Here is a 26,837-nt window from a genome sequence, read left to right as displayed (position 1 = left end):
AAAACTTGTGGGTAGATTATAGCTTTAGTTAATTTTTGAATTAACTAAATTTATTGAATGTATTGAATTTAACAGTATTTCGCTTAAATCATTGTGTCTTTGAGTACCTGCAAATGCTGGTTTCTTTTCTGTATAAACCCATAGAATTTATCCAGAGATGAGTAAAAACCCTCCCACCTTTCTTATTTTTCTCTTGTAAGGAAAGACATCTTATTAAAGGCAATGTTGTTAGTATATAATATGTATTTTAGGTGAGATGGTAAGAGCTGTTTTGCTGTCTTGCTTCTCATAGGAAGGAGCATATTTTGTAAGTAACATAGATCAGAAAGAAGGGAAGGCAAGCAGTTTTAGATATATATTCTGAGCGTAGAACTGGTACAGACATATGTCTAAAAAGCAGTCTAGCTTTTCCTTGCTATGTCCTCAATGTGAAATGGGGAATGATGTATATGAATACAGAGTCCCAGGCTAGTAATTCTACAATGTGCATCATCACAGGACAAGGGGTAACAGCTTTAAAATAAAATAGGGTAGATTTAGATTAGATACAAGAATAAACCCTTTACTATGAGGGTGGTGAGGCACTGGAACAGGTTGGTCAGAGAAGTTGTGGATGCCCCATCCCCAGAAGTATTTAAGGCCAGGTTGGGCAGTGCTTTGAGCAATGTGGTCTAGTGGAAAGTGTTCCTTCCCCTGGCAAGGAGGCTGGAACTAGATGATCTTTCAGGTCCCTTCCAACCCAAAACATTCTATGATTCTGTGATTCTATAACCATCCGATATATTGATGTACAGCTTCAGGCTAGACCCAGTAGCACTGAGGCTTAATAGATGTGGGGTCAAGATAGGGTTTGGCACTGTTAATATGGCATGGTCCCTTTTGACAGAGCATTGGTTTGGTTCAAGTTAGAAAAGCTAGAGCCTAATCTAACAGACCTTGGTGTTGATCTGTACAGAGCAACTACCAAAAATCTCTGCTAGACCACCGTTTGCCATACTTCATTTTAGACACATGGCATATGTAAATAGAGTCTTATCTTAAGAGATAGCTTCACTGTATGTGCCATTTCAGTGTTTTTATCCCTGGTTTGAATCCTTGTTTTATCCCTGTTTGAATAACATCTACTACTGAACAACTATGTTTTCCTTCAGCAACTGATAAACGATGTTTTTCTTTTTTTTTTGGCAGTGCTGACGCATAAAAAGTGGGCCAACAAGAGTATGGAAAAAGGTCAGTGAAATAATTTAGCAAATGTAATTGCAACATCCAGAATTAAATATTTTATTTATAATCTCTGGAGTGCTATAAAACATGAGATTTTTCTGCCAATACATTAAATTTATATATATACATGTATATATAACCACATATGCTGAGTAATTGCAGTGCATAAACATGAATTAAATTTGTGTTTAATATAGTTATATACTCTTTTAAAGTTTCTCTCTCTTTTTTTTTTTTTTTTATTATGTAGTTTAATCAAGTTTTTACTCTACTTTCTTCCCAGCTTTCAAACCTTTTTGTGTCTTTTGGAAGCCCAAGATTAATTAGTTGATTCTCTCTTCTTCTTTTCTAATTCCATCTACAGTTCAGAGGCACGTAAAACCACAAAGCAAGATAAGAACCAATAAATGGAATAATTAATTCAATGCACTGAAACTAATTTTAATTTATATTTCTCAAAGGTTCTCACTAGAGAATGGAGAAGCTGGAGTAATAGGGACTGAAGTGCTCCAGTTCTGCTTGTTTTGAATATTTTGTGGGGAAAAATTGTTCCTGTAAAATTGGAACTTGCAACAGCTAAAATCAGAAGAGAAATTATCAACTGAAAAAAAATTAAAAATGAGCAAGAAAGAAGAAAAAAAAAAAAAAGAAAAATGTTTAAATTATAACCTGCTTTCTTTAATCAAACCTATTTTGATTACCTCACAAGGTACACAAAACTCAGTGAAGTATCTAAATCAGTTGGATAGGTGAAGTCAAAGGTTGAACTATCATATGCATTCATTTCATTCAAAGAAGTTAATCATGTTGGATGAGTACTAATGAAAATATTGACTTTTCAAAAAAGAGAGCGGGGAATTAATAAGGAATGTGAAATTTTTTTTTTTTTCCTCTCTTTTTGAAAGAACTTTAGAGATCTAGTTCTGTTAAATCTGATAGATTCACTGACTCATAACATAGTTAAGGTCGAAAGGCAGCTCTGGAGAACATCAAGTTCAACTACTTGCTCAAAGGAGGGCCAGCTCCAACAACAGGTTGAAGGCAACAGGTTGCCCAGGATTGATTGGGGTTTTGAGCATGTCCAAGGATTGAAAGGCCTGTGAAACCTGTTACCTTGCTTAATCATCTTCACAGTAAATTATATATTTTTTTTTCTGTTTAAATGGAATTTCCTGTGTTCTCATTCTTATACAGGCCCGTTGTCTCTTGAAGAAGACTTCTTGAAGAAGACTTCCGTCTTCTTTGCAGTCATACCCCTGTCATCTCTTGACATCTGATGACAGTCATACCTGTCATCTGTTACTTATAAGGCCATTTAAGATTTATAAGGCCATTTAAGGTCTAGTAAGATTCCCCTAAAACTCCTCTTCTTCTGGTTGAATAGTCCCAGCTCTCACAGTCTCTCCTCATACTTAAGAGGATCATGCCCCTTAAACATCTTTGTCAACTCAGCAGAGTTTCTGGTCTGCTGTTAATGTGTCCTGCTTCTACAGAAATCTAGAAGTCACATCCTCTGTAGCTATCACCTTGCAGCAGCGGCAGGCACTCTAAAGTTCCTTAAAGAGATCCCATAATCCCAGAAGATTTTATTTGTGTTTGGGACCTACCTGTATGTCCTCTGCTGAATATAGACTCATAAAGACTGTCCTAATGCTCTTGTCCTACTGCTTCTGCTTATTGCTAAATGGATACCAAATCCTTGAAAAATCACTTGGTTCAGTAAGAAGACTGGTATGCTTCTGATTCCATAAGAGATTAGGACCAAGGAAACAAACATTATAATGGCAAATCTGAATTTGAGGTGTGTTTTCTGAGAAATTATTTTATTCCTTCCATCCTTAGTGTACCTTTTGCTTTCTAGCTCCAAAAGATCTAGCAAAGAGTAAGCATAGGATTAATTTTTAGTTTGAGTTTAGATTATATAGTTTCATTCATGAAACCTGAGCTCATACGTATTTCTTTGTCCCCTTCTGAAACAGTCTTAATTATTTCTGTTTTAACAGTTAATATTATCTTACATATGGGACAGATGCTATATTTTTTCACCCTTTCCTGTGATACAAATTTGTAAACATAATATTTGTTCTTTGATATGATTACAGGGAAAACTAATTTTTGTTCAGTGCTTTATTTGATGAAATATATATACATATACATATCCTTTAAACACAAATAAGCACTCTGTAAAGAGCCCCACTAACATGCCAGCAAATGAAAATCTTTAATTACTGGACTAATCAAAATTTCCTTTAATGTTGCCTGGTCTAATTTCTAATTAAATCACAGTACATTATAAAAGACATGGAAGTGACGGCATAAAAAAACAAGCAAACAAACAAACAAACAAATAAAAGGTTCAAAATGAGGCTCCATATCTAATAAACAACTGTGACAAAAATTCTACAATATAAAACTTCATAGTAATTATTCTATTGCATATAACAAAGTAACTTCTTGAGAATAAAACTAACAAATATTATGTGTTGATAGTTCAAGCACAGTATGTTTTTAAACATACTTATATTTATACAAACACTTACCAAGTCTCACATTCTACTACAAAATACTATAACATATTCCTAGGCTTCATATTTTGTTCTAAAATTGCAACAAAAAATCCTTAATAAATGAATAAAGATAAAGATAAAGATAAAGATAAAGATAAAGATGATAAAGATAAAGATAAAAATAAAGATAAAAATAAAAATAAAAATAAAAATAAAAATAAAAACAAAAATAAAAATAAAAAATAAAAATAAAAATAAAAATAAAATAAAAATATAAATAAATAAAAATAAAAATCCTAGTTTGCCTGCTAAGTGATTCTGCGACAATTTTTAGAACTGTTAAAATAACGCAATTTCAAGATTTTCCTCCTTTTATTAATCTTTTCACATTTGAATGGGTACTTTACATTTGACTTTTCTCGACAAGAACATCATGATGAATCAAGATTTTTCCATTTGTCTATTCAACAATACTAGTATATTTTTTGTGCCCCTTGGCACAAAAACTAGTTAGTATACAGAGAAGTTGTGTTCACTGGAGTTAAAAAGTAAAGAAAGAAAGTTATTCTCAGGAAGAAAAACACTTTGGACCTTGTTGTAGGGGGAAAAAAAAAAAAAAAAAGTTGGTAAAAGGTGAGGACTTAACCAAAAAAAAATGAAATTTATTCTTATGTTCTGCGGAATCCTGAAGGATTATTTTGATGATAGCTGTTTATTGTTTCTTTTGCTGCTGGGTTGACATAGTGGAGTGCTTTCTCTAGACACTGAATTGAGCTTCAGGTCTCTTATTCATGCCTTTTTGAATAAAAAGAAATAGAAATGCAGGAAAGTTGCACTAATAGAGACAGTACATTCCTTCACAGAATATATTTATTTACATGTGATATACAATGATTGTGTAACATGCATAATTTTGCAGCTGCAGTATATTCAACTTGTAGCTGGGTCTCTTCTTTATGACTTAAAAAGCTGTTACTCCAAAGCTTAGCAAGTGCAAATATGCTAGTGTAATCACATTAGTATGTTCAAAGTCATTTAATGTTCTGTATAAACAGATAACTGTTGAATTGTTCAGGAAGTATGGGAGATTTCATGTAATGATTGAGCAGTACATTTTAGAATAGCAATGACCATAAAACACCAAATTTCTACACTAAATTTCAATTTTCCATATACATTGAAATTCATATTGAAGTTTTCCAGTGAAAACTAAGAAATATTTCATATTTGTATGTGAAGTCTAGACATGAAACTACAAAATCTTGGAGATCAAGTTCTGATTTTGTTGCATCCTTTGAATTCTCTATGTCTAGTTTTTGGATAAAAATCCTCTCCTATCTATTCATCACTACTTTCTGTTTCTCCTGCAAGCATGAACATAGAAATTTGTCCACCTGCTATGCCATTATGTTTCTTTTTATGAGAATGGAGTTTGCAATACTGCTGTATACCTGTGAGAATCTTAGGAGTCCAGTGATATTTTGGCAAAGGCAGAGTAGAGAAACTTGTACTATAAGCAGTTCATGCTATAGCTGTCCTGTGAATATATAGAGATTGTCAACCTCCAAGGTTGCTATGTTTTTCAGCAATCATTCAGTGCCAAGCAACATGATAGAGGGTTGTTACATTCAGAATCTGTGTCCTAGGTGATCCATACTGTATAACAGGAGTCCCTGAATAATATAGCAAGACAGCAGGTGACAGTGATTGCTTCAGTTTGGCTCATCTCAGTCCCTTAATGGTTCAGTTTCTCACATCTTTCCCTGCCAAACTTAACTGTAATAGCAACATAAACATAATGCAGAATTTCTGATGTTTATAAGGAGTCCAATAATTAAGCTACCTCTAGCTTTAGAATTAATCTACCTCTAGTTTTAGAATTGTTAGGTGCCTCAGAGCAGCCTGGTGGGTCTCTCGGAGACATCAGCATCATTGTTACCAGATGGCAATAAATCTTTTCTTTCTGTCTGAGACTCTGAGCCCAGTCTCTGGGGACTCAGCTGCTCAGTCTGCTGTGGCTGTAGCTTGTCTGAGACATTTTGGGGAAACACTGCCAATTCAGTGCCATTTATCTCCCTCCTTTCTGGGAGCTGTAGGTGTTGCTTATTACTTCACAGTACATGTCATTTGGAGTGACAGCCTCATAAGACCAGGAGGATACCGCTTGTGATATCATCTCTGTGACCATTGTTTCTCATTGTGGGATATACAGCTTCATTTCTGTGAAGATTCAGTAAGTGCTGGAAACCCAAATCATACTGAGCTCTTTATTTATTTATTTATTTATTTATTTATTTATTTATTTATTTATTTTCTTTCTACCCTATACATCTACAAATCTCCAGTGATTCTGACATCAAGAGTTTTAGTTTTCTGTTGAGCAAATGTCACAAGGTGACAGCCCGTGCCACATTGATGTTATTCAGGAGGCTAGATCAGGTTCTACAGCCTTTTTTCTGAGGTGCTTAATTACTTTGACACCATCACTAAGCCGTTAGACTAGGGATCATGTGAGAGTAGCAGTTAGATGTCTAGAGCTATATTTCACTGCAGACTGCCTAAATTCATGCCCACTGAGCTGTGGCCAAGTGTCAGATGTTGATATGCATGGTCACCTGTTTACTTGTAGTACCCTTTCTGGATAACAATTATTTAGGACAGGTAACTTTTTTTTTCCAACCACTATAAACAAATTTATGTCTATTTTGTTTTGCAAGGGAAGAAGGAGGATTTTTCATGCCAGTGGACTAGTCCCTTTTGGTTGACTGGCAAACGTAACAAGCCTTGATAGTTTCTTCAGTGTTGCTGTTCCTTTTGGGCAGTTTCAAGTATTGCTGACCTTTCTGTAACTGAGCAATGTTTAAAACTGTTCTATTTCTAAACAGTCTCCCAAATGTGTCAGGAACATTTCTACTTGTTGAGAACCACAAGCTGGTGCCTTAAAAAACCTTGGGAGTTTTGAGTGCCATAAGTTGACAAGTATGCTAATGTCATCAAAAAAGAGGCAAAAGAAGTAGCACATTTTTGAACATGTAAATCCTAAGCAATCAAATGGTGTTGCATCAGGCTGTTCCAAAATGCCTTCTTCAGGATGAGAATAATTTTATGAGAGGATAATTTATAAAAAGTTATAAGCTTCTGAAAACATGGGATTATAATTAAATGCTTCCTTAAATGCAATTTAACTGTTGCTACAGTGGTAGTGTTATGAATTCAAATGAAAAATAGCAATTAGTAGATAATCTCCTAAGTAACTAAGACCTAAGATCCACCCCGCAAAAATATATCTCAGCAGTATTGTTTCTAAATACCATTAATCACAGTCTTAGACAAGGGATCAACAGCTACTTGTAGTTAGCAGTAAAGGAACAATTTATTTTTTATTTTTTATTTTTTTTTAATTAAATTATGTACTGTACACATTCTTTAAAAACACTTTGAAGAGAAATTAATTTCTAAGCTATCTGGAGTAGGGCAGTTTATTTATTTATTTATTTATTTATAACTTTCTTGTGATGGTTAGTTTATTAATCCTTTCGCTGATATAAATTGTTAAATATGTTAACCTGTGGTAATATCTGTCCTAGTAAGATGCTATTTTAGACACAACTTATACAACATTAATATTTTGGGTCAGAGAAATCTGGCTTTTATTTGAGTCTGAACCTTCAAATAAGGATTAAATCTTTGTATACTAGAACAATTTGAAGAACAAGTAATCCTTTAAAATTGTTGGATGACTTGCATGATGATAACTGACTTTATTTATTTATTTATTTACTTAATTTGTATGTACCCTTTTGTCGCAGTACTGTGTACGTACCTAGAAAATGTATGTCTGGTCCAATTTGCTATACAACCTTTCAAAAACTTGGAAATATAAAAGTCTATAATTGGTAATGTTGGAATATAGGCAAACAACTGTCTATCTTGTCGTGACTGTACCATTGCATTTTCCCTGCTGAAGTCAGTTACAGGAAGTATGCATAAACTTACAGTTTATGAATATATCTACAGTGGGGGTCTTCTTTTGCCAACAGATCTCACATACCACAGAGGACACAGACCTTGGTCCCCTTGGAGCACCAGCAGGACAAGAGTGAGTGGCAGTTCTCTAACAGATGATTGATCATGTTTTTATATTTTAACATTTGGGGGGGGGGCAGGAAAACATGTTGTGCATATAAGCGACAAGTTCTTTAAGCCAATCGTTTCTCTGACTTAACGGAGCACAAGTCTTAGCTCAAACCTACAAATGAAATACTGCCAGAGATGAATTGTCATATATAAGCAGAGCTGTTTTAACTGTGGCTGAGTTTGTCTCGTGCAACTTTGGTTAAAAGTTTGCATCTAAGCTGGTAGGGTCCCCAGTAAAAAAGAAAGAGGTACTTTTAAGGCATATTTCTTCTGATGTATTTTAGCTGTCTACTTTAGAGTGAGATGAATCACTGCACACAGCTGCCATTTCTCCCTGTGCTTTATAAAAGGCATCTAGATGACTAAATCGGATGTAGGTAATTACTTTGTGCTTTGTGTAAGTGACAGGAAATGTAATATGAAATGCATTTGCTTAAGTCTTAACAAGACAGGACATAAGCTAGAGTATTTTTCTTCATATTTGCAGATCATCCATATACTCAGTTATTGAAGTTCAGCTGACACAAAGTAACTTGTGAAGCTATAATATAATTTTACATACATTTTCTGTGGTATTGAAAGTAGTTGAAACTATCCAAACTCATAGCACTGGAAAACCCCATATTAAGTATGTTCAAATATTTCAGATTTAATTCATCTCCTCTGTTATTTTGAGTCAATTATGTGTATCACTTGGAGATCAATCAATAAGAATAATAATAAAAAATTGGGTCTCTGCTACTGTGTTTCCTGGCTGGCTGCCTGAAGAAAAACTTTTCTCTTTTGGCTCCCCCTTTGTGCATACTTAATCAAATTATCTTGAAATAGAAAAAGTGATATACAGATCAAAGGAAAATGTTTAACTATAAATTACCTGCTTGTCTCTCGGGTTTACTCACTTCCCTTCAAACACAAAAGGAAATACTAGAGTGGTCTTCTGCCCTTTAGCAGTTTCAATTCCATTAAGGATATTTTACACAGCCTGAGACCAAGGGGACATAGGGCGGGGAAAATTCTGCTTTTCTGTGAACTACCATAATTGATAGCTCAGAGTCCCCTGGAAGGGAGATGCAAAGAGCTGAACAGTTAACATCACACATAGTGCAAGCTAGGAGAAATGAAAAAATCATGGTAATGTAGCTGTTAGGTAACACTAATATTTTGTCATAGTAAGAACTGTATATCTATAATATACATGTATAATATATAATTATTTATATATATATAATATATATAATATAATATATATATAATATATATTATAATATATATATATTATATATATATAATAGTAATAACTGTATATATAACTGCTTTTACATTTGTGCTGGCATCACTTGCTTTCTTAATCAATTGGCTTAGGTGTTATAGTAAACTTTCTGAAAATCTGGCAGTTCAGAGATGAGAAAATTAAATTTTTCAAAGTGAAATTTCATTTTACTTTATGAAATAAATTCATTACCAGACTGTGTGAAATGAATTATTATCCTTATTATCAGGAGATGTGTCCATGATTTAACAGATTGAAACCCCTCTTCCCTTAATACATTTCTTACAGAATAGACCTACAGTACAGGACAATAAGGATATTTTTTCCACCCTACCTTAGCACTGCTTTTTGTTCAGATAATATGGTCTCAGCTGTAGCCCTCATGCAAATATTGAATTTACTACAGAATTCTCTAAAGAAAGATCTTGTCATGTACCAACCCACTTCATCTCAAAATAAATGCACACATAACACTTTTCATATAGCACATCTTTAAAAAAAATGAATTTAGAAATTAAGTTAGGTAATACAATATAGCTAAATATAATATAATATATAATAACAAATAGTATGTGATATATATTAAATATAATAAATTACCTAAATCTTTGTATATACCCAAGGGAGGTTTAAAATCAAATGATTCTAAAATATCTATAATGTAGTCCTTTGTATCTGAATTATGGTCAGCTACACAATTATCTTAGGCTCTGCTTATTATTACTAGAAAGACGTGGAAACTTTTGAAGATGTAATTCCTCTGATCTAACAGACAATGCATTGCACCACAGAAGAGATTGTTAGCCTATATTGACTGTAGGTGCAGTGTTGGATAACTGTCTCAGATGTGGACACCTCTAATGTCAATATCATCATTAGTTGAGTTCCTTCCTCTCATAAACAAATAAAATAGTACTCATTTTAATTTTCTTATTCACTTTCATATGAAACTTAATTATGATAACTTAAATTTGAAATAAGAATTGATACAAGATTTTTTTTTTTTCTGTATTCATTTAGAGCATGTTTTCATGATATTAAAAAGCACTGCATACATTACCCTCAAAATTATAAAATGATTAGAAAACTGTTATTGTCTGTCTTTATAATATTTGTTTGGAATTCAGTAATGGAAAATGTCCCCGTGTTTTTGGTGTTCCATTTGTTCATAACTTAGCTGTGAAAATGACTGGGATAAAATTGGTTTTGTGAAATGGAAAACACATTTATTTATTTATTATTTTTTTTAATGCACTTTTTAAAAGTCTTCAAATGTAACAAATTTTCAAAACTACATTTCTGGCTGCAGAGTTTTTCAGTACTTCCATAACTCCAGCTACACTTAGATGACATAAAACATTTAAGTATCAGCTATAAACATGGACATTCTGGTTATAAAATTTAAGCTTAAATTTTCAAACTAAACCACTGCAAAATGAATAGCAACTTTTTTGTTCTATAATAACAAAAAAGTCTGAAGACTTGAAGAGTCTGAAATAATCTGTTTAGTCCTGTAGAAGAACATAGAAAAAAATGAAAATACTAGATACAAGGCTAAAAGAGGATTTTCAAAAATTACTAAGACTTTTAAGTCCAGATCAAAATGAGTCTTAGAGCTACATTAAATAAAAGGTCTAGCTCTTACACTCCACAGTAATTTATAGAGTTCACAGGCACTTCAGATCCCAGCAATGAGTGTGGTTAAAGTGAAGCAATTTCTGTTTACCAAAAAGACTGGGAAATACCAGGTATAAAAATCTGCTTTTACTTTATCTCCTTAGTAATACTTACATGCATAGCACAGAGTTGCATGGATAAAACTGTGTCCATTGGATATCAAGAGTCCTGCATCTTTTCAGAGGAGCCAGCTACCTCTTTGAAAGGAATGTCTTTGAAAGGAATGAGCAAAACTCACTGCTTTCTTTAGGCATATGCCAAAGGGAATAATCCCTTGACTTAATGGTGCAGAATGTTATGGCTTTCACACTTTTTAAGGATTGCTCTTTCTTGAAAAGATGGGCCAAATCCAAGCTGATATCTGTTGGAACAGTTCTCCCTGGGGATTTGTGCTGTAGGCTGAGATATAACTGCCTTGAGTCTGCTATAATATCATTTTGCAGCATAGCATTGAGGATATATATTACTTACCTTGTAACAACACACTTGGAGGTTGTGGAAATGAATGTGAGTGCAAGGCCTGTTGGGAATTTGTTAAAGGATTAGATAGACTGGAGTCCAAATCAATGCAGTTTCTATATTGCTACAAGGAAGTAATAAGTTATTCACAAAAGTTTTTTTTTTTTTTTTTTTTTTTTTTTTTTAACTTAATCTTAGTAGAAAAAATTTGCTAAAGAGTAAAATCTGAAATACCCAACACAGTGTGGTCAAAGGGCCAAGAACACGAGGAATCTTGAAAGCTAAAAAGTTAATGTTATTTTTTTGTTTAAAATTTGTAGCCCAGTGTTTAAAGCAGGTTTACCATGGAAAAGGTAATCTAGATTCAATGTTCTCCTCACGATGCGTTTTCTGTGTATCCTAGAAAAATAATACCAGACTATAGAATATGCTAGGTGAGTATCTGCCTTACTTCCTGAAGCTGTTCCAAGAGAAGAAGAGTGAAAGATGAAACAGAAAAAGATGAAAGGATTGTGACTCTGTTTTCTACTGCTTAAGAGAAGAGTAATTCAGGATTCTGTTTTCCTGTTGTTTTCTAGCTTATGGTGGATTTTTTTTTCTATTTTTTTATTTTTAATAACTTTTTATACTGTGTAAATACTCCCAGAAATAAGGATTTAACCTCTGATTCTCATTCCAGGGCTCTCACTTTCTTTGATGCACAGTAACACAGCTTTAGATGTGGAATGATGGACCTGCGGTCTGCTTCATGACATAGATACTAGTAAACCTATCTACTCAAAGTATGTTTGTAATAGATCCTATTATTTAAAATAAATAAATAAATAAATAAATCACCTTTAGAGTAATATATACTACTACTACTATTACTACTACTACTACTACTACCAGGAAAGCTACCTCATGCTGAGTGAATGCACAATGTGCTCTGAGGTCATTTCTCATGCTATTTTATGGGGTTCCTTAGGCAGTCCTTTGTTTCTTCCCAGTTAGGTTTAAACAAGAGTCAGCCACCATGCTGCCAAAACATATAAGCAACACAAATATAGGCAACTCCAAACACAGTTAATATACAGTTCTAGGAAGGCAGATTACTGTCATATAATAGTGGGAGATATATGAATAAAACAATTTGGCTGACAGTTTGTCCTTCTATAATCTACAAAAATTTCACTAACCTAACAGGTACAGAATTCAAGAGCCTACTGCTGTAAACACTTGTAGCATTCCATGAAGGGAGGTGTGCCCAGGTTGAAGAACTGCTCAGCCAGGTAGCGGAGCTCCGGGAGGAGGTGAACAGGCTCAGGAGCATCAGGGAATCAGGGAGGGAAATTGACTGGTGGAGGTGCACTCTACCATCTCTGAGGCAGGCTCATGAGCCTGCCACAGCACAGGCGTCTCCTGTTATGCAGAAGACGGAGGTTCCCTCCTCCTGCCAGGCAGCGGAAGGAGACCTAGATCAAGGGGGGGAATGGAGGCAGGTGCCTATTCGGGGTGGTAGGCGAGGCCTCTCTCTGCCCACCTCACCTTCTCATCTACCCTTAAATAATTGATATGAAGGACTAGAACAAGACAATCTGAATGACAAAGTAGATAAAAACCCGTCCCAGAAGGAGGGGGCGCATAAGACAAGGCGACCTACACATCGCATTGCCACATCATCCTTCAAAAAAGAAAGAAGGGCTATTGTTATGGGGGGCTCCCTTCTGAAAGGGACAGAGGGACTGATATGCCGACCGGACCCAACCCGCAGAGAAGTCTGTTGCCTCCCTGGGGCTCGGGTGAGAGACTTTGCCAAGAAAGTCAAGCGCCTGGTACGGCCCACTGACTACTACCCGCTACTGGTCTTTCAGGCTGGTAGCGATGAAGTAGCAACGAGAAGTCCGAAGGTGATCAAAAGAGACTTTAGGGATTTGGGGCAACTACTTAGAGGATCAGGGGCGTAGGTTGTGTTTGCCTCTGTCCTTCCGATAGGGGGGATCGAAGCTGAAAGACGTGCTGTTCACATAAACTCGTGGCTTCGAGACTGGTGTGACCGGCAGAACTTTGGGTTCTTTGATCACGGGAAGGTCTATGCTACACCGGGCCTGATGGCACCGGATGGGATGCACCTCTCTCGGAGAGGGGTAAGGATCTTTGGTCAGGAGTTGGCAGGGCTGATAGATAGGGCTTTAAACTAGAGTTGAAGGGGGAAGGGGCTAAAACCAGGCACGCTGGTGAAGACCTAAGGGATGGTACGCTAGAATCAGAGGGGCTATGTGCCAGTGAGGTCCTTCGGTCAGATCCACAAGGTGCTGAGTGTAAGGAGACGCACCTGAAGTGCTTCTACACGAACGCACGCAGTATGAGGAATAAAATGGATGAGCTAGAAGTCCTGGCCCAGTTCCGCAACTACGACATCATCGGCATAAGCAAAACCTGGTGGGATGAGTCCTGTGACTGGGGTGTTGCGATAGATGGTTACAGGCTCTTCAGGAGGGACAGGCAGGGTAGGCGAGGTGGTGGGGTGGCGATGTATGTGAAGCAGGGGCTGGACTTTGTGGAACTTCAGGTCAGCAATGGCAAAGTTAGGAGCCTCTGGGTAAGGATCAAGGGACGAAAGAATAAAGGGGATGTCATTGTGGGAGTCTATTACAGACCGCCTGGCCAGGACGATAGCGCCGATAAATTATTCTTTACAGAACTAAGAGAGGCCTTGAGATTAACTCCCCTTGTCCTTATGGGGGACTTCAACTTGCCAGACGTTAACTGGGAGTGCCACACGGCTGACACAAGCAAGTCCAGGAGGTTCATGAAGCACCTAGATGATAACTTCTTGGTGCAGGTGCTGACGGAGCCAACTAGGAAAGGTGCCCTCCTAGACCTGTTGCTAGAAAACAGAGAGGGTCTGGTGGGAGATGTGGTGATTGGTGGCCGCCTTGGTCATAGCGACCATGAAGTGGTTGAGTTCAAAATTTACGATGACAGAAGGAAAAGTGCCACCAAAACCTCATCCCTAGATATGGGGAAAGTGGACTTCAGGCTGCTCAGGGAACTAGTCAGCAAGGTCCCCTGGGAAACTGCTCTTGAAGGCCTCGATGTCCACCAGTGCTGGTCACTCTTTAAGCGATGCCTCCTAGAAGCACAAGATCAGGCAATTCCTAAATATCGCAAGTCAGGCAGGCGGGGCAGGAGGCCGGTGTGGCTGACCAGGAACATTCTAATGGAGATTAGGCGGAAACAGAGAGTGTTTCGCTACTGGAAGGAGGGCCAGGTGTCATGGAAAGAATACAGGGATGCTGTTCGTGTTTGTAGGGAGAAAATTTGTGTGGCCAAAGCACACCTAGAGTTGAAGCTGGCTGTGTCTGTGAGAGAAAATAAAAAGGGTTTTTTTAGATATGTGAATGGAAAAAGGAGAACTAAAGAATACATAGGGCCGCTCCTTGATAGGGAAGGTCTCCTCACAGATGATGACATAGGCAAAGCAGAGACGCTTAACGCCTTCTTTGCCTCTGTCTTCAATGCCGATGATGGGCTTCGGGACCCAGGGTGCCCTGAGCTGGAGGACCGGGACGGTGGGGATGACAAACTCCTAACCGACCCTGAACATGTGCGGGATTTGCTACTCCACCTGGATCCCTACAAGTCCATGGGTCCAGATGGGATTCATCCCCGGGTGCTGAAAGAGCTGGCGGACATCATCGTGGAACCTCTCTCAATTATTTTTCAATGATCCTGGGAATTTGGAGAGGTCCCAGTAGACTGGAAGCTGGCAAATGTTGTGCCGATTTTCAAGAAGGGTCAGAAAGAAGACCCTAGCAATTACAGGCCTGTCAGTCTCACGTCAGTGCCTGGTAAAATCATGGAGAAGATGGTTCTCGAACTTATTGAGGCGCACCTGGGGGACAAAGCAGTCATTGGTCCCAGCCAGCATGGGTTTGTGAAGGGTAGGTCCTGCCTAACTAACCTGATTTCCTTTTATGATAAGATCACCCGTATGGTGGACCAAGGGAAACCAGCTGATGTGATTTTTTTGGACTTCAGCAAGGCTTTTGACACGGTTTCCCATAGGATCCTACTGGACAAAATGTCCCCCATACAGCTAAATAAAAACATCATACGATGGGTGAGCAATTGGCTAACGGGCAGGGGCCAAAGGGTTATGGTAAATGGGGCTGTGTCAGGCTGGCGGGCAGTCACCAGTGGGGTCCCTCAAGGCTCCATTTTAGGGCCGGTACTTTTCAATATTTTTATAAATGGTCTGGATGTAGGAATAGAAGGTATTTTGAGCAAGTTTGCTGATGACACCAAACTTGGAGGAGCTGTGGATTCGAATGAGGGTGAAAAGGCCTTGCAGAAGGATCTGGATAGGTTGGAGAGCTGGGCGATCACCAACCGCATGAAGTTCAATAAGAGCAAGTGCCGGGTCCTGCACCTGGGATGGGGAAACCCTGGCTGCACGTACAGACTGGGCGATGAGACGCTGGAGAGCAGCCTAGAAGAGAGGGATCTGGGGGTCGTGGTAGACAGCAAGTTGAATATGAGCCAGCAGTGTGCCCTGGCAGCCAGGAGGGCCAACTGTGTCCTGGGGTGCATCAAGCACGGCATCGCTAGTAGGTCAAGGGAGGTGATTGTCCCGCTCTACTCTGCGGTGGTGCGGCCTCACCTCGAGTACTGTGCACAGTTCTGGGCACCACAGTATAAAAAGGACATGAAACTGTTGGAGAGTGTCCAGAGGAGGGCTACGAAGATGGTGAAAGGCCTGGAGGGGAAGACGTACGAGGAACGGCTGAGGTCACTGGGCCTGTTCAGCCTGGAGAAGAGGAGGCTGAGGGGAGACCTCATCACAGTCTACAACTTCCTCGTAAGGGGGTGTCGAGAGGCAGGAGACCTTTTTTCCATTAACACCAGTGACAGGACCCGTGGGAACGGGATTAAGCTGAGGCAGGGGAAATTTAGGCTTGACATCAGGAGGGGGTTCTTCACAGAGAGGGTGGTTGCACACTGGAACAGGCTCCCCAGGGAAGTGGTCACTGCACCGAGCCTGTCTGAATTTAAGAAGAGATTGGACTGTGCACTTAGGCACATGGTCTGAACTTTTGGGTAGACCTGTGCGGTGTCAAGAGTTGGACTTGATGATCCTTAAGGGTCCCTTCCAACTCAGGATATTCTATGATTCTATGAAGAAAGATAACATGATCTAAATTATCTTCTTGAAGTGTACTTCGAGTTCTTTTTCTGCAAAGGAATCTAAGGTAGTAATAGCTTTTAGGTGTCTAAGGTTACACAGGTGACGTTATTTGCTCTGAAGTCTACCCACAAGCTCTGTTTTAGGTACTCAAATTGTTTAAATCTGTCCCAAACATACCTGGTCTCATAGAATTCACAGCACTACAGTCATAAATATACTGACTGGGGATGAGGCTGAAGAAAAATGTAAGGGGACTGTTGAACTGCAAAGAGAGGAGGACAAGCTTGATCTACCTACTAAGTAGAGAAATGCTAAGACATGTTTTCATTCTTACCACTCTTAGAATTCAGAGACCTCCCTCCATTAGGGAATATATGTAGAAGTATTTACTTTTTCCTTTCAGCAGTGACTTTTGGTTTCTAAGATGCTTAGAGTCCTTGTAAATGCTGTCTACTGACTTTAAAAATGTGTCAATTTGCTGTTTTTGTTCATTATGACTTATTTAGAGAAATCAAATATTTTTCATTACCATATGATAGGCATACAAGACTTGACAGCAGGGCTTCTTTTATTGGTCTCATTGCACCGATGGTAAAGATGTATGGAAACAATTTCTTATAATATTAAGGAGCATTTTAGTGCCAAAAATAATTTTTCTGATATGTTAGCAAATGACATTCTGGCTCTAGACTCATGTACCACTGAGCTGTCAGCAATCAGCCAATTGATGAAGGGTTAGCTAGCCAACTTACATCACTTCTTTTTATTTTGGCAAAAATCTGATTGTAAAAAGATGATATTCATTTAATTAAGAGTAATTGGCATATTGATATATCTCCATATAAAAATTTGCTGTAATAGTAGATTACAGCAGACAGCATGTGTTAATGCTGTGTTGCAATAACTGTGTTGAGTGTAAAAAGTTTCATTGTAAAACCAGGATAACAAAGAATCCAGCTAGGTTGTTTTTTGAAAGGATATTTTAATTAATAGGAATGACTTTAAAGATTATGCTTAAGGACAGGATGCATTACAAAGATCAATCGTTGAATATGGTGCCAAATTTTTAGACAGTATCCTGAGTGCTTATGTTTTCCTTTGTTCTGATAGCAGCTGCACAGACTGCTGAAATCTCTGTTGCAATGAATTGGTTCTGTCATGAGCATTGCAGCAAGGGAAATTCATTAAAACACCTTTATTGGCCAGGATGAATGAGCTAAACAAGATAAAAGCAAAAATATACATAAGAATCAATTAGAAAGTACAAATGTGAATCAAAATTGATCAGCAAAACAGCTTCTTTTGTGACTTTTAATGGCTGCTTTTTTTTTTTTTTCTTTTTTTATTTTTAGCTTTTTTTTTTTTTTTAAATAAATTGATCATTTAAGAGAAGCAAAACAAACAATTTATTATGGAACTAATAGTATGATAACTAAGTAAAAGTAATTAAATGAAGTCTCGCTGCCAATTTGAATACACTAGATTCTTTTTTGAGAACAAGGAAATGATAGAGAAACCTGTGTTATCCTTTAAACTGTGTTGGAAGGTGAAGCATTGTGCCTGGCATACTTTTGCTCCAGATGATCTGGATTCTGCTCTTCTCCCTGGTATATGTGTTCTCATTTTTTCAGTACTTTCATGCAGAGTGGTGTTGTTTTAAAATTTGTTTATCGTTGCCTTGCAAAAATGCAGATAGCTGGTACTGAACAGTACAAGGTAGTAGAAAAAAGTATATCAAATCTTTGTATAGTCACAAGTTACAATCACTGAAGCTTTGTAGACTTTAAGGTGCATTGAAGCAACAAATACGCAAAGTGCTGTAATAAAACCCGCTCTAAAAATATGCATATAGTGATGTAGTCTTCATGTTTTGTTGTTTTTTTTTTTTTTTTTTTGTGTGTGTGTTTTTTTTTTTTTATACATTTGTTGTAATAAAGTATAATTTACTAAAATAAGTGAAATATTAAATAAGCATTTCATTTTTTTAAGTTTCATTTTACAGGCTATTAAAATGCTAGATACTAATTTATTGCTATAAATGCATTAGACTAAATATGTATAACACTACAGTTAATAAACAAAACAAGATTTTTTTTTATTTTTATGTTTTCTGTGAGCAGTTTGTCTTAGCAGATCCATTTTTCTCAGTCAGCTACTCAACAGTTATTTTGTATTTCAGTAGGTTACAGATAATTCTTTTCATGAAGTGCTATATTTCTTTTGAACACTTCTTATTTAGAAATCATCTGATATTGCCATAGATGTAGATAACTTATATTCTATTCTATACTTCCTATAGTTGCTTTTATTCTCTCATGCTATTATCCAGCATTATTTATAGTCTTTGTTTGAAAAATGTACGAACATGATAGATGTACACTGTGTTGTTGTTTTCAATTTTCTTCCTGAATTACTTCATACATGAACAGAAAAATATTTAATATTAGTTGTAATTTTGCAGGTTTGTCATAATGCATCTTTTGTTCTACCCAGGCTTTTATTACTTATTTCTAGGGCATTTTTCTAAGTTTTAATATTAAAAGAGCTTTCAAGGATACTATTTAGAGTTAAATTATATGATGAATATCATCCCTCTGGTGTTGAATTTTTTAGAAAATAGCAACTTTGTATTACATGACCTCAGTAGTCCAATAATCCTCTAATCCTCTCCACCTATTACTTTCTGCCAAAACTTTTTGAAAATTCTTAGTCAAACCATATGTTGATTTGTAAGCTATGGAGTAATCTTTACATGACTTTGTTTTTATATTGCCATTAAACCTATTCTCTTATGATGACCAAGCTGTGCAAGAATGGTTGTTGTGCAGAACAGTGTTTTCATTAACTTACTCTACAATAGTTTGAAATAACAAGAATAATTGTATACTGTTAGTATTCCCATTCTGCTGCACAAGAAGAACTTTCCTAGAAGCTGAAATAAGTCATCTGCAGAATTTTCTTCTGTTTGTAAGCAGTAACTATTTGTGTTTCCTCTACTTTGAGATAGAAGTATTTAACATAGAAGTTATTCTAAAAAGCTAGGTTTGTTGATGACTGGTTAACAGTTTGAGAGACTCTACACTATTGAAATAAAAATGAAATAAAATTGAAATAAATCATATATACTACAAGAGTCATGTCCTTGAGAGGTAGATACCGTAAACCTTCAAAAGTTGTGCAGGTTAGCCTAATGTCCTTCCTTCTTGCCTTCTTCCTTCTTCCTGGCATATATTACTGTATGTAGTGTCTCACTTGCATGTTGACCTCCACATGCTATCTGAGGTACTTTGGGAAACACAATGATACTGTTTGTTGTTACACAGAAGTGAATGTCCTACAAACACTTGAAATTAAACACCAATTTAACACATATTTTCATTTCCAAAACCAAAAGTATTATAATATGCTTCTCAACTATGCTTCTCACCTATGCTTCTCAGGCATGCTGAGCATAAAATCTTCTCTAATTTTTTTTTTTTTTTTTTTTTTTCCCATGACATATGCTATATACTGTGTATGTTTTCCAAGACTTGTTAGTTTAAACATGATACAAGCATTTTTTTTCTGATTATCTTGGGACAGTGAATAATTTGGTTAATTGAAGTTGAACTGTGCAGTGAATTCCTTGCCCTTACATTCCTAAAATAAGGGCAGCTTCAAATCATATGTGGTTTCTATTAAATTTAATTACTTTCCCCTGTGGCTTCTATGGCATAGGTATGGGCTACTAAATGAGGGCAGTTATTCTTATTCTTTTTGCTCTTTGCTATCATTCTTTTTATAATTATTCTTGAAAATATCATTTTCATTATGTGATTAAAACATAGGTTATAGTTCCTTCATTTATATTGTTAGCATTGTCTTCATCTGGCCTATGCATCAGTTCATACACTAAAAATATTCAGTAGGGAACAAAATATTCATCAATAATGAGCAAGTAATACAACTTCAGAATATACCATGTTGTTACCACTTCTCACTGAATTCAGTGCTCTAATGTTTACATTTGTTATGTAATTGCATGGATTGCTCTTGTTGCAAAGGCAGTTATACTTTTGAGCACTTAAAGTATGAACAACATATGATCAGCCTACTAAACATTAAGTCTCATGTCTTCTCTGAATCATTAAGCATACAACCTGCACTTGCAGTCCAGAAAACCAACCATATCCTGGTTTCTATCAGAAGAAACATGGCCAGCAGGTCGAGGGAGGTGATTGTCCCCATCTATTCTGCTCTAGTGAGACCCCACCTGGAGTACTGCACTCAGCTCTGGGGCAGCACAAGAAAGACACTCCTACAAAGACAGGCTGAAAGAGGTGGGGTCCTTTAGCATGGAGAAGTCTCTTGGAAGACCCTACAGTGGCTTTCCAGTACCTAAAGGTGGCTTACAGAAAAGCTGGCAAGGGACTCTTTGTTAAGGAGTGTAGTGATAAGACAAAGAAGAATAGTTTTAAATTAAAGAAATTTATATTTGGATTAGACATTAGGAAGAAATTCTTTACTTTTAGAGGCAGCAGAACAGATTGCACAGAGAAGTTGTGGATGCCTTGTCCCTGGAAGTGTTTAAGACCACACTGGATGGGGCTTTGAGCAACCTGGTATAGTGGAAGGTATCCTTGCCCATGGCAGGGGGGTTGGAATCAGATGACCTTTAATGTCCCTTCTAACCCCAACTATTCTGTGATTATGTGATTATATGTCAGTAGGGACTTCATAAACATGTGCTTGTGAAAATATTAGATGCTGCTGTTTGCAAAGGTACTATCCAATTTTAGAACAATTGGATAAGCCTTTCCTAACTTTCTAATTAAGTTTTTGGTAAATATTTGTCAACTATATATGTTGTCATTTACTAGGTTTTGATACTTACACTGTTGTGGCTATTTTGGGTTAACTACTATTATGAATCTTATCAGCTAAGAAGTTGATCCCAATTTGCAAATTTAAGAGGAATAATACTGGAAGTGAAATATTATATAATTATTTTTAACATAAAAAAGGTTATATTGTACTTCCATATACTTATTATCCAAACCATAATGGTGTCAGATATGATTTCAGCAAGCAATATAGGTCATTGTTTTCAAAAGTTCTAAATATGCTAGAAATGTTTATTCCTGGCATAAATGGGAACGGGTTGCCCAGGGAAGTGGTGCTGTCTCCGTCCCTGGGGGTGTTTAAAGAAAGATTAAACTTGATGCTTAGGGACATGGTCTAGTAGGTGACATTGGTAGTAGGGTGATGGTTGGACCTGATGATCTTGGAGATCTGTTCCAACCTTAATGATTCTGATTCTATGATCCTATGAAATATAAGTCATGATCCAATGGTAAGTTTTGTATATACTCAGATTCTTAATTTGTTGTTGTTTTTAGAAGCTGCAGTAGGTTTAAAATTTTTAAAATTTAAAAATTATATTCATTCTTCTGTATTGTTGTTGTTCGTTGAAATACTTGATCTCCTGTTCTCTTGAGCAACATCCATTGACATCAGTCCCACAGTGATGTGAGTAGCTCACTTTTAAGCCTATAATAACGAAATCGGTCAAGATTTCTGATTTGAAATGTTATTGAAGACCATACTTACCACATTTGTGTTTAATATAATTTACATACAGTGGCCAGTACATAACAATCCCCAGTGGAATTGAAATCTCTGAATTCCATTTGGAGCTGAAACTCTGTTTTAGTTAGATCAATGAGTTGAGGCTCCCCTCAACTCATATGGTGGATTGGATCCAATGATGGATTGGATACAAGAGATTGTATAGGAGTTTGTTAAAAAAAATGCTTTTATTTATTTATTTTTTTATTTATATATTTTTTTTTAAATAAGAATGTATCTGGTTCATTACTACCTTGTGAATAATTTATCTATTAACTCTGAATTGTATTTGATAAATATCACATCTTCTTTGGTTTCTGGAAAAAAAAAAAAAATAAATAAAAATTTACTTTTATAAATGTCCTTACTGAATAATGTTTCCAAACTGTGCTTTAGTTTATTTATTTATTTATTTATTTTAAGTAGAAAGTTTTATATAATCTATGAAATTCTTATTGGTCCTATAGCTGGAACTATAGATACCCTGTCAGGAAAAAGAAGTACAAATTTTTCAATTGTGTTTTCATGTGAATTTGCACTACTAAAAGAGATGGATACACTTCTGGACTATTATTTCTTGTTTCAGTGAATATTCTTTTCAATAAAATGTATTTCTAAAATATGTATTCCAGATGAAAAACTAGAATCATTAAGATATATGAATAGAATACATTTAAAAAACTGTTCTGAATTTACTTCAAAAAGATATATATATTTTTTTCCCATTTATCACTAGTCCTCAGAATACCAACATATGTAAAATACAGATAAAGTTTTATTTTCTGATTATCTTTCAGGTTCACCTGTTTCAATTGCAGAATTTTATGTTAATTGTTATATGTCAATGCATGCAATATTATGTGAGAATTTTAAAGGAGTCAGAATAAGATGCATCATGGTAAATTTCTCTGTAAAAAAGTCAGTTTATTAAAAGATATGTAGTGTTACATACTAAAAAACAATGGAATCTTCCAGACATATTATAAAAATCTTAGCTGTCATTATTATTTTTGTGGCATGCAAAAATAAATCTTATGAGGTCTTCATGTCAGGACTATAGTACCCGCAATGGATGCCTTCTTCACTGGTTGAACTATGAGCTGTAATATATATATATTTTTATTACAGTAATACATTGTGGGAACACTGTTTTTTATCTATGCTTGTAAATCATTAATTTATGAAATCTTGCCTTAACTTTTAGCCTTCCTTTACAGGAATTCTAAAAGATTGTGCAAGTACAGTACATGTAAATAGCTACAAGTATTTTTTGTGTTTTAATTCATGATGTCTTTCACATTACAATTTGTGGGTGAAGCCACATACAGCAGTTTTACAAAACAAAACCAACCAACCAAAAAAGATCTCTATTTGTTGGAGATTATTTATTGAAAAGAACAGAAAGACATCAATTCCAGGCTTGTTTCAGGACATATCCAAAATAAATGGTATCAAAATCACATACAAATCCCCAAATTCTTTTTTTTTTTTTTTTTAAACAAAACAAAACAAAACAAAACATTTATTTATTTTTTTTTCTTTTAGATTTCTGGCAGAGATTTAAAATAATCACATTCTTTAATATTACATTTCAGTTATCCCTGTAAAATATAACTCTAGCAAAATGACAGATACATAGCTAAAGCTCACCATAACTAAGTCTTGACCCCTCTCATTGTGACAGGTACTAAGCTGGAATGTTCTTTCAATAGGTTTCCTTTAAGTTTCCTTAACACAGAAAGTGATATTCAATTGTTGAACATTTGTGTGGCATGTCAAATGAGGCAGAACCTCTGCTAGCAGTTAGGGGAACTTTGAATTAATGTTTAGACTTACTAGTCCAGGTGAAATGAATTTTAATAACAGAAGAATGGTTGGCAAAACCTGGCTCTAAGTCTGTACTAACATGGTGATTGCCATATAAGGGGAAAGATCAGTGAGAAAGGAAAACAAAACAATTTTCACTGTGTGCACATATTTTTTGGATACAAAATGGCAGAACAAATCATTGACTGTTTTTGAAATCCTCTAGATTATTTCGGACTGCATGTACCTGAGGGAAGGATGGAACAATTCTTTTATTGTTACATGGTAAACTCATCATGCTAGCTTCTCTGTATGTCTCCATTATTATTTTCCTAGGAACAAAGTAAATACTGGAAAGCATCTAAGAGTCATTAACATGAAACACCAATTTTTACCCAAGACTGGTAATAAGACTTACTCTGTTGTATGTAACTGTTAATGTAAGTAATGTATGTAAGCGTTAATGTAACTGCCCAGTTTCTTCACAAGGCATTCAAAAAGGAGTAAACACCTGTGACCTTTTGTGGAAGTGGTAGATGGAGAACACAGAAGAGGTACAGTAGAGGACAAATAGTGACAAAACATCCATAAATGTTGATTGTAAGGCAGAAAAAAGACCAGTATTTCAAGAAAAATTGTTCAATGGTTATTAAGAATAACTTTATTAAATGTCATTGGTAGTGTGCTGTTTATGCATATACAGTGTACCACTTATCTCTAGCACAAGGGCTCTACCATGCACCTAGAAATTTCCTATTTCAATGCCTATTGAATACCAAAAAAAAAATTTGTTTAATACTGCAATTCATTCATTGTATTAAACATTTTTGAGGCAGGAAGTCAACAGGAGAGCATGTATGTTTTTCATTCATCAAAATTAGATTATTGTAATGGGCTCTACATGAGTAGTTTCTTAAAACCACTACAATTTGCTCTGGTGCAGTACACAGCTTAGCAAGTGGGGTTTCTTGAAAAAAAAAAAAAAAAAGTAAAAAAAAAAAAAAAGTACTGGCTCCACAGTAATTTTGGAAGTTTAAAACAATCTTCAACTTATAAAGCTCCAAAGTCATATACAGTTTTTTCTGATGTCAAAGATATCTCTGTAGCCTTCAGCACAGCAGAACCAACCTTTAAGAGCAATCATTTAACTTACGTACTTAGCACTTTTTGTCTCTGTGATATTTTATGAGTTCTAATCAGATGATTTGCTAAAAAACAAAACAAAACAAAAAAAAACTCAGGGATTAAAGGAACTAGATGAAAGTTGTTTGAATCCTTGTCTTTGAAGAATACTTCTTCTCTGACCACTTCATTAGTTCTGCTTTGTTTTGTCTTGCTTGTTTGTTTGTTTTTAACTAGGAGAGAGTTATGATGATCACTGCAGATGGTGGAGAAATCAAGTTTGTGAAAGTGATGTGCTTTGTTAACATTGAACACCTTTCAATAGAATAGTTAGGAAGATTCCTGAAACTTTGAAATAAAAGCTAGAAGTCTGGAAGGGTAAATTTAAAAGGAAGTTTAAAAAATATTAAATTGTCATCTGTGCTGTTTATTCATTGAGAGTGATTTGTACTGAGCAGACTACATATAATGAATAATTTATCAACAAAGCATGCCCTTTTCCTACTTGCAAATTACCCACAAGTAGACTTTGATTTTTAGAAATCTGGTTGCAGAGAATTGTTTGATCAATTTATGTCAACAAATTTCAGTATTTCAGCCTTGCTTAAGATTTGACTATCAGTTCATGACTGTATAAATTAGATGGATTTTTTATTTTTTTTTTTTATTCCTTTTTTGGATGCTTTACAAACTTCTAAGGAATGACTTGGAAATATAGTGTGAAAGTTTGTGCAAACATCTTTCTGCAGAATACTTAAGAATCTTGAACTCTTCATGACCATGATTGCTGACAATATCACTTGTATTTCTTAAACTTCCAGCTTAGCAAAATGAGTTGAAAGTGTTGTGGTTGATTTCTTTAAAGTATCCTGTCTTTCTTTTTGTGAATTACCAGTGATTCAGTCTCACTGGTAATTCAATAGCTGGTGCAAGCACTGTTTTCTCTGAGTCACCATCAAGTCCATAGAAGAACATGGAAGAAAACTTGCATGGCAGATGCTGAATTAAACCGTTTTTTACACCACTTTGGGTCATTTAGATAATTAAATTCTGCCTCCCTAAATTTAATAAGGAACTTCTTAATTTCCAACTTTAAACCTTATATGCTACAAATCAAGCTAACTTTCTTGCCTTGTAAGTATAAACATGAAGAAAAATGATTTTTTCTCTTCTTCCATTAAAAATCTTTAGTGTCATAAAGAGGGTTATTATACCTTTTATGATGAGGTATATAGGTATATTTATGTCCATTGCAGAAATCTGCATTGTTTCATTGAAATAACTAGCATCTTGATTTATGTTTATGGAGAGAGGATTATAGGGAGAGGACTTTTCTCTTGAAAGGGAGTGGATATGAGCTGAAGTGACTACAGTGAGGCTGAAGGTTATTGGTCTCATGGGAAAAAAATCTCCTGTCATACAAGACTGAGAGAACTAGTCCAGTTTAGAAAAGAAAGAAGAGATTTTATAAATGTGTATAAATACATGAAGGAAAGGTGTCAAGAAGATGAGGTCAACTCTTCAGTGGTGCTCAGTGACAGGGCAAGAGCTAATGGGCACAGACTAAAACACGGGAAGTTCCAGATGAATATGAGAACATTTCTTTACTGTGAGGGCAACAGAGAACTGGAAGAGGTTGCCCAGCAAGGGTGTGGAGTCTTCTCTGGAGATATTCAAAATCCCCTGGATGCTATCCTGTACAATGTAGTCTAGGTGATCCTGCTTGGCAGGGGTAACAGAGCAGATGATCTCCAAAGGTCCTTTCCTACTTCAAACATAACATGATTCTGTGTTGCTGTAAAAAGAATGTGGTTATTAACCAAAAGCCAACTAAAGATGTGGGAAAATTTTGCTCTCT

The sequence above is a fragment of the Aythya marila genome (assembly GCF_965140915.1).
Source record: "Aythya marila genome assembly, chromosome: 1".
Taxonomy (NCBI): Eukaryota; Metazoa; Chordata; class Aves; order Anseriformes; family Anatidae; genus Aythya; species Aythya marila.
Note: the sequence above shows the minus strand (reverse complement) of the source record.